This window comes from Grammomys surdaster, unplaced genomic scaffold (assembly GCF_004785775.1).
Source record: "Grammomys surdaster isolate TR1022 unplaced genomic scaffold, NIH_TR_1.0 205, whole genome shotgun sequence".
Classification (NCBI taxonomy): domain Eukaryota; kingdom Metazoa; phylum Chordata; class Mammalia; order Rodentia; family Muridae; genus Grammomys; species Grammomys surdaster.
The window spans coordinates 2,123,557-2,133,953 of NW_021604650.1; the positions used below are offsets into that span (position 1 = coordinate 2,123,557).

A 10,397-nucleotide genomic window follows, 5' to 3' on the forward strand; every position below is an offset into this window, starting at 1 on the left:
TTTCTCTGTGTAGCCCCGGCTGTCCTGGAACTCACTCTATAGACCAGGCTGGCCTCGAACTCAGAAATCCGCCTGCCTCTGCCTCTCAAGTGCTGGGATTAAAGGCATGGGCCACCACTGCCCGGCTATGTTTAATCTTTAACAGTGGAAAAAGAAATATCCAGAAAAGAACTACTAAACAAAGGAAGCAAGAATCAATCAACTACCAAAGCCTGTTTGAGACGTAAAAATTAAGAAGGGGGAAGACAGCAGGGCCCTAGCAATTAAAAAAAAAAATTGTAGTATTACTTCTCATGGGATGATCACTGTGAACTTCCTCTCTGCCTTTGCAAACCATGTCTTTCCGAAGAAGAGTTTCTGGAGTGACCCTGCTGCCTGTTTCTCTCTCCAAACCCTGGGAGTTGCCCAGGGCTGCACAGCCATTCCAACAGCAAGGAGAAGAGAAGAATGATGTATGAAGGAATCAAGACAATGGATTTATGGTCAAGCACTTTAGAGGCTGAGGGAGGGGAGGGTGGAAGGCTTGCCTAGTTTACCCTATCTGCAGTGTTTCCAAAACAACAAAAAACCAAATCTCTAGTTTTTGCCACAGGTGAGTAGGCCTTTAATCCCAGCACTCACAAGGCAGATACTGACAATCTCTTGAGTTTCCAGGCCAGCCAAGGATACATAGTTTCAGGACAACTTGGCAGTGAGACCCTGTCTCAAAACAAAACATGCCAGGCTATACAGTTTTAGCCATTTTTTTCTTTCTTTCTTTTTTTTTTTTTAAAAAAAAAAAAAACCTAGGGTCTCCTATGTTGTCCTGGCTCACCTGAAACTCTGTATGTAGAACAGCAGGCTCCAACTTGTAGAGATCCAGCACTATCGTTTTAAACATTGGTTTCATTTCCCTGGCCTCCAGAAGTGTCTTAGGCCCTCCTCCCAGCAGAGGCAAACCAGAAACAGAAGGTCGGGGGAGGAGAGGGAGGTGGGTTGAAATGAACGAAGAACTCCTTCTGCTAGTTAACTCTGCCTAATTTTAGATGAATCACAAATTCCCTAGACTCAAATCTCTGCCTGTAATTTAGGTGACTCAAGTTTTTGTCCTTTCAGAACTAAAATTCTAAAAAATTTCCAGCCCCAAAGGCATCCATCAAGAGGCATCTAGAGGGACCATCTGCACTCAGTAACATTCCATTCTTTAGGGCTTTTTACAGGCAGAAAAAAAGAGAAAAGTAGGACCACTTTGTAAGGGTCAGCTGAATGCTGCTTAAACAAGCCTCAGGCTTGGTAGCACACAGCTTTAATCCCAGTACTTGGGTAAGGACCTAAGTTCGAGGCCAGCCTGGTCTATAGAGTGAGTTGCAGATTAGCTAGGGCTAAACAGAGAAACCTTGTCTCAGAAAATAAATAACATAAAAATTAAGAAAAAGTTTAAAGTGGCCTTGGCTTTGGGGTGGGAGGCAACGGCTTGGAGGTCTAAACGTTGACCAGCGCCCAGCTTTGCTAGAACTCCACACCAATCTAAGGGGGCCTCTCTCCTTTAGTTTTAGGAATAGAGTATTCATGTAGTTTTATGTCACTAGTGACCATCTCGGCCTGTACGGTCACTAAGCTCTAGCCTCTTAAAGCGTCTGCCCAAACCTCCCTATTTACAGGTCCTAGAACGTAGATCTGGGGAGGGAGCCGGTGCCGCCAGCCGGTCTGTGGTTCCAAGCTCTGGACCTGTGTGCGCCGCCGGGAGCGGAGCGCTGTTTCACAGAACTCCCATTGTTCTTCTAAAAACCGGGTGGTCGCCGGCAGATCAACCCGATCAACCCGAGACTCGCTTCCCTTTGTCTTCTCGAGTACAAAGTAGACGTACAAGCAAAGTATGTGTGATAACACGTAATGGACGACATAGAGACCAAAAAGGGCAGCTCAGTGGGCCCCGGAGGCCGCACTAAGGAGCGACCAGGAAACTGCAGCACAGCCCCCAGCAGCCGCCCTGCCCCCACACCACTCATTCCCGCACCTAGATCCAGGCGCTTGGGGGCGGTCGCGCGCGCCTGCGCAGCGAGGCTCTGCGTCAACAGCTTTGACTAGACCGGCTGGAACCGGTTAGAACCGGCCGCGCCCGGCTGCCAGCGCGCGAGTCTGCGCCTCACAAAGGGAGACGGCGACTCACCACCTGCGTATCCTTGCGCCCCCCCTTTGTCCTTGTGGCGCGTTCCGGTTCCTTCCCGCCCTCCCCCGCGCGGTCCGCGTCTCCGTGCCGGGTGGTCGTTTCGTTTAGGTTCCCTGGATTTTGGAGAAAGGGGAACAGTAGGTCGTAGAGACGCCCTTCCCTTTACGTCGTAATTTTAGAAAGGCATGAGCTTAGGAAACAAAGCAATATGCATCTCGAAGCCGGGCTCGGTTTGGCTCCAAGGTCACCGTGTCCTCCCGAGCAGCGACCCTCGCCTTGCTAGACTGAGATCGCAGCCTCGTGTCAGGGTCGGCTGCTGGGCTTTGCTGGTTTGGAACGAGGGCCTGGCAGCCCAAAATGGCGGTCGTACGCAAGCGCCAAAGCGCTCGGTAGCCCAGGCTCGGAATAATGTCCTCGGGGCGGCCCGGGACTGCAGCCCGGCCCTACGGGGGACGTTCTCAGCGTCCCGCGTATAAACCAGTACAAAGCAAAGTGCTATCCCTCAGAAACAACTCGGCAGGGCCAGGTCATTTTCGGAGAAGCTCTATTTTGTTTTCTATGAAATGGCTGCCGCTCTGGGAGTTACACAATGGAAATTAGAGCTGCTCGAAAACCCACCTTAACACTTAAAAGAGCAATAGAGTACCCACTGTCCTCCCAGGAAAACGGGAAAGATGGCTGAAGCATCTGAAAAATTTTGAGCTCCCATTTGTAATAGCTATTATTTTGTGTCTTTCATCTTGTGACCAGAAAATTTAAACTTATTTTGTAGTTGCTGGTACAAGTTAAATATTTCTGTGTATTAGCAAATCCAGAGGCCCATACACCGTCAAGAAAAATCTAGAAACTTGGAACTCAGGCTCTATTTTTAACTCTCTGAGGAACTATTTTTTCTTCCTCCACCAAGGTGGTGGAGGGTTACTAGGTTCCGGTGGAGTGACGTGTCCCTTCGCAATAAATACGGGAGCTCTCGGCTCTGTATCAGGCATTCAGGCAGCGAGAGCAGAGGTGGCTGTTGAGGCAGGAGACTCAGCCTGAGGAATTCACAGATAAGTTTCAATTTAAAAAGATTAAGAAATAAAAAGGAATTAGAATTCTAAACTTAAGTTAATAGAATAGCTTATCGAGATAATACTTAGCGTTAATAATTTAAGATTTTAAGAGAAAATATGAAGGCTTACTTGAACAGTTTGAAAAGGAAAAGAGAAGAAAAATATTTACAATATGATGGAGGCTGACCTGAAGCTTTTATCCAGAGTAATTTAGAAGCTTGTAAAGGGAGGTATTAAACAGAGTTTTAAAAGGATCTAGTATGAAGGTCAGCCTTGTAGATGTACATTTAAATGAAGGTTACCTAAATAGAATCTAAATGGGATTTTAAACCATTAAGTCGTAGACAATAGTTTGAAAATGAGGTGTAGTTTAAAAAGATTGAAAAAATAGGTTAATGTGAAGGCCGTTTTAAAAGTTATGGCGCATGTTATGTTCGAAGGCATGAGTTGGAAACAGGGAAGATAGAAGTGGTAGGTTAGTATTTGAGAAAGAAGATTAGAAAATGGAAGTGGAAAACGAAGAAGACAAATACAGGAAGGTGAAGAGAACAGCTGTAGAGAAGATAGGAAAATAGAAGACGAAGCATCTTTAGAAGACAGAAAAGGTATTTAAACGCACAGGTAGGAAGTCGAAGAAAACAAGATAGAAGCAAGATAGAAAAACAAAAGGAAGTTCAGACAACTTTGGATGCCAGCATTCAAGATAGGCAAAGAAGATAAGATTGAGACCAAAAGGTTGGATAAGATATAAAATCTCAAAATCGGAAGGAAATTATTTTTAAAGCCGTAAATTCAAATTTCTGATGGAGCGAGCACTTTAAAATTCTGTAGACAGCCGCTTTACAAGAGTGAAACTAGTAATCAAAGCTACTAGAACTGAAGTAGTTAAAAAGTTAAGGCAGAATGCCGTTTGAAGAGTTAGAAGAATATTAAAGGCCTTAACTGTAGCTTAATTTTGATAACAAGGACTTTTGATAACAATTTCAAGATTGTCAGCATTTTGCATTGGACTTGAGCTGAGGTGCTTTAAAAATCCTAACAACTAGCATTGGCAGCTGACCCAGTTCTACACAGAAGTGGATTCAGTGAACCTAGGAAGACAGGAGCGGCAGACAGGAGTCCCGAAGCCAGTTTGGTGAAGCTAGGAAGGACTGAGGAGCCAGCAGCAGCAGTGCATGGTGAAGATAGCCCAGGACACAGTGCGGTGCGGTGGAGGAGGCTAGGAAGAAGGAGCCATAACGATGTGGTGGTGAAGCTAGGGAAGAGGATTCCAGGAAGGTGGAGCCAGTGCGAGTTGGTGATGAAGCTAGCTGGCGGCTTGGTTTGTCAACTGCGCGGAGGAGGCATTGTGGAAAGAATAGATAGCAGCTCCTAGACCAGCATGCCAGTGTGCAAGAAAGGCTGCAGGGAGAGCATGTGGTGCGGTAACATTCCGTGAGGTCGGCAGCCTGGTGGTGGTTTTCTCTGTAACTTGGATGGTAACTTCTTTGTTTACTTTGCCTTAATAGTAACGGGGATTGTAGGCTTCTGTGTAAAAGAGATTTATCTGGGAATGTAGGCCTTTGCGGGTGTTGTAGGTTTTTCTTTTTCAGGGTTATGTCCTCTTGCATCTTGTGTGAAGCTTTTGAGGGCAGACTGCCAAGGCCCAGAAGAATGGTAGATGGCAAGTTGTCTTAACCGATTTGAGGAAGTGAATGGTAGAGCCAGCACAATCTCCCGGTTTTGTAAGAATTTTTAGTTTGTGAACAGATGACCTACTGCAGTCTTCTGCGAGTCTCACTACTGTGTAGGGGAGGTAATTGGGCAAGGTGCTTTTGGGGGGGATGGGGGCAAAATATATTTTGAGTTCTTTTCCCCTTAGGTCTGTCTAGAATCCTAAAGGCAGATGACTCAAGGGAACCAGAAAAAAAGGAAATCCAGTATCAGGATAAGCAGAACTCAACAGGTTTACAGTTTCTAGAAATGAGAGGATGAGTGATAGCTCTCACAGAGTGTGGAGAGCCTGCCCGTTGGCGGGATGGCTGGCAGTTTATTCTTTCCTCCCTCCCTTAACAAGACTTGTAAAGTTCCTAATCTTTTAAACATTTTTACTTAAATATTTGGGAATGGTCTTAACAGGAGTGGGTGGGGGGAAATGTTTTTTTCTAAGATTTTCCACAGATGCAATAGTTCTATTGGCACACTGGGGTAGAGAAGGCGTGTACTGCTATGCTGTTGGCACGACACCTTCAGGGACTGGAGCTGCCTTTTATCCTTGGAAGAGTTTCCCCAGTTGCCGCTGAAGTGCACACAGTGCAGCTTTGGTTCACAGTCACCTCAGGAGAACCTCAGGAGCTTGACTAGGCCAGATGTTGAAGTTAAGTTTTCAAGCACCATGACTTAACATTTTCATTAAAGGGGAGGGCAAAACTTAGTTGGCTGTGGCCTGTTGTTTGGGTGGGTGGGGGGTTGTTAGGTAATTGTTTAGTTTATGATTTCAGATAATCATACCAGAGAACTTAAGTATTTGGAAAAACTGAGGAAATCTCAGCTTTCAAGTTGGCAAGTAACTCCCAATCCAGTTTTTGCTTCTTTGGGGGGGGCAAGGAAAGTCAATCTCAACAGTTGTCTGTTCCCTTGAAAGTGTGTAGGGCTTGGGGGGGTTGGTCTGGTCCACTGAATGATGTGAAAGCTACAGTGGGGATTCTTTTGAAGCTACCGGATGTAGATTGTAGTGTGTGGTTCTCTTTTGAAATTTTTTTCAGGTGACTTAATGTATCTTAATAACTACTATAGGAACTTCAGAGCAAAGGAAGTGGCTTTAATGACCCTGAAGGGATTTCTTCTGGTGATAGCTTTTATATTATCAAGTAAGAGATTTCCATCTCAGTTTTGTATAAGCAAGTCTTTTTCCTAGTGTAGGAGAAATGATTTTCCTTGTGACTAAACAAGATGTAAAGGTATGCTTATTTTTTTTTGTGCATTGTATATTTTGTATTTATTTGTAATTTATAATTTAAGAATTGTGATAGTTCAGCCTGAATGTCTTTTAGAGGGTGGGCTTTTGTTGATGAGGGAGGGGAAACCTTTTTTTTTTTCTGTAGACCTTTTTCAGATAACACCATCTGAGTCATAACCAGCCTGGCAGAGTATGATGACCTAGATGCAGAGGGAACAGCTCGTTGGTGAATGTGTGATAAGTAAAGGCAGAAAAGATAATGTCATGTCTCCGTGGGGAGTGAGCATGAGCCTGAGATTGTTACTACTGATGAAGTCTGCATATGCAAAAATTAAGCAAATGAAAGCAACCAGTATAAAGTTACGGAAATCTACCTTTAAAAGTTAATGGCTTACCAAGCTTTATCCACAAAAGTAAAGAATTGATGAAAAACAGTGAAGATCAAATATTCATCTCAAAACTGCTTTTACAAAAGCAGAATAAAAATGAAGTGAAAATGCTACATTAATCCTGGAGTAAAAAGAAGCTGAGCTTATTGAGATGAGTGGGATCAAGTGGCTTGAGAGGCGGTGCAGTGTGCCAATCTTTCGTTTGCCTCAGACAGGTTTCTCTACATAAGCAGAAGAGTTGCTTCATTTCATCTCGGAGCAGGAAACAGCAGACTGCTGTTGACAGATAAGTTTAACTTGAATCTGCAGTATTGCATGTTAGGGATAAGCACTTTTTTAAAGAAAAATATAAGAGCTGTGGAGGGAGTTATTGAATGTTAGAACGTACCTGAACCCTTCTTAGGGCAGTTCAGGCTTGTGAGCAGTTTTCCCATCCAGCCTTTTAAATAAAAATTGTAAGTCTTGGGCTTTCATGATGGGATAGTAAGTAAAGTAGCAGGCTTTTGCATCATAAGTTTTATCACAAAAGCCTCGTACATGATTAGTGCCTGTTTTAATTACATCCTTTACTAAATTAAGGAATCTATCGTTTGAATCTGTGCAGACCCCCACGATAGGGACCTAGCATTCATTATGTGCTGAAAGTCAGGTGTGAATGTGCTCAATGTACTTGTGCTTAAAATCATTAAATCATAATAAAATTAAAATCATAAATAAAATGCTTCACTAGATAATGTATGTATTTAGAAGGCTGTCTCCTTATTTAAATAAAGTCTTGTTTGTTGTCTGTAGTTAGTGTTGGGCAATTTGGGGGGAATGTTCTTCTCTAATCTTTTCAGAAACTTTGTCTTCGAACACTTAAATGGACAAGATCAGGACTTGAGCAGAAGACCGAATTTGAATTTAACTTTCAGGCAGGAAAGACAAATTTTATTCTTCATGCAGTGATGAGCATTTAATAATGGCAGGCCTGGCATAGAGGCCCTCTAACTAAGGACTAAGTACCTTAGGCAGGTGGGAGATGATGGTCAGAGTAAAAGGTAACTACATAATTTTGTTTCCAGAAAGTCAGGGGTCTAATTTGACCATGGCTAAACATCTAGGGTAAGATACTTTCCCACATTTCAAATGTGCATGTTGAGTTTAAATGCTTACAACCATCTCATCCACGTAAGCCTTTTGTCACCTCACTTGAACCCCGAGTTGGGCCTGGCATGTGGGTGTTAAAGTGTTTTCCTTTGCAGAGGCCTCATTTCATCCTTCATGGAGCTGCTCAGGACATTGTATATAAGCGCTTGCCTCTGTCTTCTGTTCTGCTAGTGAGTGAGTGAGACCTTGCAGTGAGTTTGTTTTTCCTGGAATTTGGAGGGAAGGGAGGAGGGGGATGGGGCTTACTTGTTCTAGCTTTTTTTTACAGACCACACAGAATGCAGGTGTCTTGACTTCAGGTCTTGTCTGTTCTTTGGCAAGTAATATGTGCAGTACTGTTCCAATCGGCTGCTGTTAGAATGCATTGTGACACGACTGGAGTGTGATTAAAGTTGTGTTTACCCAAATGTTTGGAGTAGTGATTGTTGAAGGAAAAGCCATGAGTAATACAGGCTGAGTGTTGAGGAAATGGCTCTGCAGCTTTAAGTAACACGTGTTTGTGATTGAAGCCAAGTCCCTTTGCTGTGCTGCTTTAGGTAAATGTTTTTTGTTCATTTCTGGTGAGGGGGGTTGGGAGCACTGAAGCCTTTAGTCTCTTCCAGATTCAACTTAAAATCTGACAAGAAATAAATTCAGACAAGCAACATTCTTGAAGAAATTTTAACTGGCAAGTGGAAATGTTTTTAACAGTTCCGTGGTCTTTAGTGCATTGTCTTGTGTAGGTGTCTCTCTCCCCTCCCTTGGTCTTAATTCTTACATGCAGGAACATTGAAAACCGCAGACATCTATTCAAGGGGCCAGAGAAGCCAGACCCAGTAAGGAAAAATAGCCCATTTACTTAAATCGATAAGTGAAGCAGACATTTCCATTTTCAATGTGGGGATTGGGAAGCCCTAGTTCTTTCAGATGTACTTCAGACTATAGAAGGAGCTTCCAGTTGAATTGAATTCACCAGTGGACAAATGAGGACAACAGGTGAACGAGCCTTTTCTTGTTTAAGACTAGTTCCTGGTAATTAGCGTTGAATTCTCTTCAGCTTCATGCTGGAGCAGCTAGCATGTCATTTGTTTGTTGGCCTTGGGGTGGAGGGGTGAGGTGGGCGCTAAGCCTCTCTTTAAGATTTTTCAGGTACCCCTCACTAAAGGCACTGAAGGCTTAATGTAGGACAGCGGAGCCTTCCTGTGGCAAGAGTCGAGCGAGCAGTGTTGAGACCAAATTGGTACCATGATCGGTTTTGATTAGCAGTGAGGACTACCCTACCTTGCTGGAGTTGAAGCATCCAAATACTTGAGAGGCCCTGGGCTTGTTTTAATGTGAAAAAAGCTGTTTTTATAGCAGCCTTACCAGCCCAAACCTCAAGTTGTGCTTGCAGGGGAGGGAAAAGGGGGAAAGTGGGCAACCATATTTCCCTAGCTTTTCCAGAATCCTGTTACAAGGTCTCCCCACAAGTGATTTCTCTGCCACATCGCCACCCTGTGCCTTTGGCCTAATCACAGACCCTTCACCCCTCACCTTGATGCAGCCAGTAGCTGGATCCTTGAGGTCATGATGCCTAATCGGTTTCAAGGTAACCATGGTGCCAAGGTCCTGTGGGTTGCACCAGAAAAGGCCATTTTCTCCCCTGCCTGTAATTTAACGTTAAAACCACAGCTAAGTAGCTAAGATGTTTTATATGCAGCACGTACTCAGACTAAGCAAACCAGTCAAGGGTATAGTACTGTTTGACATTAATGCTGGGTGGGAATGTAGGAAGTTGATTGAAAGACAAGCGAGGTAGGGAGCTGTTGGGGTGGGATTGCAAAATTCTCTGCTAAGACTTTTTCAGGTGGACATAACAGACTTGGCCAAGCTAGCATCTTAGCGGAAGCAGATTCTTCAGTAGGGTTGTAAAGGTTTTTCTTTTCCTGAGAAAACAAGCTTTGTTTTCTCAGGTTTTGCTTTTTGGCCTTTCCCTAGCTTTAAAAAAAAGCAAAAGATGCTGGTGGTTGGCACTCCTGGTTTCCAGGACGGGGTTCAAGTCCCTGCGGTGTCTTTGCTTGATTCTTAATTATCATGAGGCCTTCACATTTTCCTTGGAGGGTTCTAAAAGGCTCTGGATATGGGAGATGACATCACTGGAACACTGCCTAGCCTCAGTGTTGAACTCAGAGTAACTTGATAACTGCATTGTCTTTTTCAGCTTATACCTAATTTGTCTATTGAGTTGACACACCTACTATTGAATACTTTGATTTTATGAAATAAAAACTAAATCTCTCATTGTGTAGTTCTTTGTGTATGAAACACAGGTTTACTCTGAGCCTTACTAGACTGAATATCTGATCTGCCTTCTCTTCTCCAGTTAGCGACGCTTTCCCTGTTTCCTTGGGCTGCATGGTCCTTTCATGCAGATGGCTGCTCTAAAGGTTGGGTGTGGGTCCTAGGTGGACACTCTTGCACCTCAGGGATACAAGGTCCTTTCCTGCTGTTCAGGCTCTACTCCCTAAGTGAAAACATCCTGGATTGTCCATGAGTAAATTGGGGAAAGATGGGTGTCAAATTGTGCTTTTTCTCCTGTGTACCTTACATTGGTGGAATGTAGTTTAGGGAAATAGAGGGTTTGTACATGGTTTAAAGGCCCAAATACTACGCTACCATGGAGAAGGAGAACTTTTGTGCATGCAATACCGTGTGTGTGTGTGTGTGTGTGTGTGTGTGTGTGTGTGTGTGTGTGTGTGTGT

At 43.9% G+C, this 10,397-nt stretch overlaps 1 long non-coding RNA gene across 1 annotated transcript; it reads left to right on the forward strand.

The window, feature by feature from the left end:
* The first annotated feature begins 3,147 nt into the window (after positions 1 to 3,147).
* Positions 3,148 to 9,936, forward strand: LOC114624264. The gene is made up of 2 exons (XR_003711902.1): positions 3,148 to 6,140; positions 6,285 to 9,936. It is a non-coding gene; the product is annotated as an uncharacterized LOC114624264 (long non-coding RNA).
* Positions 9,937 to 10,397: the final 461 nt, after the last annotated feature.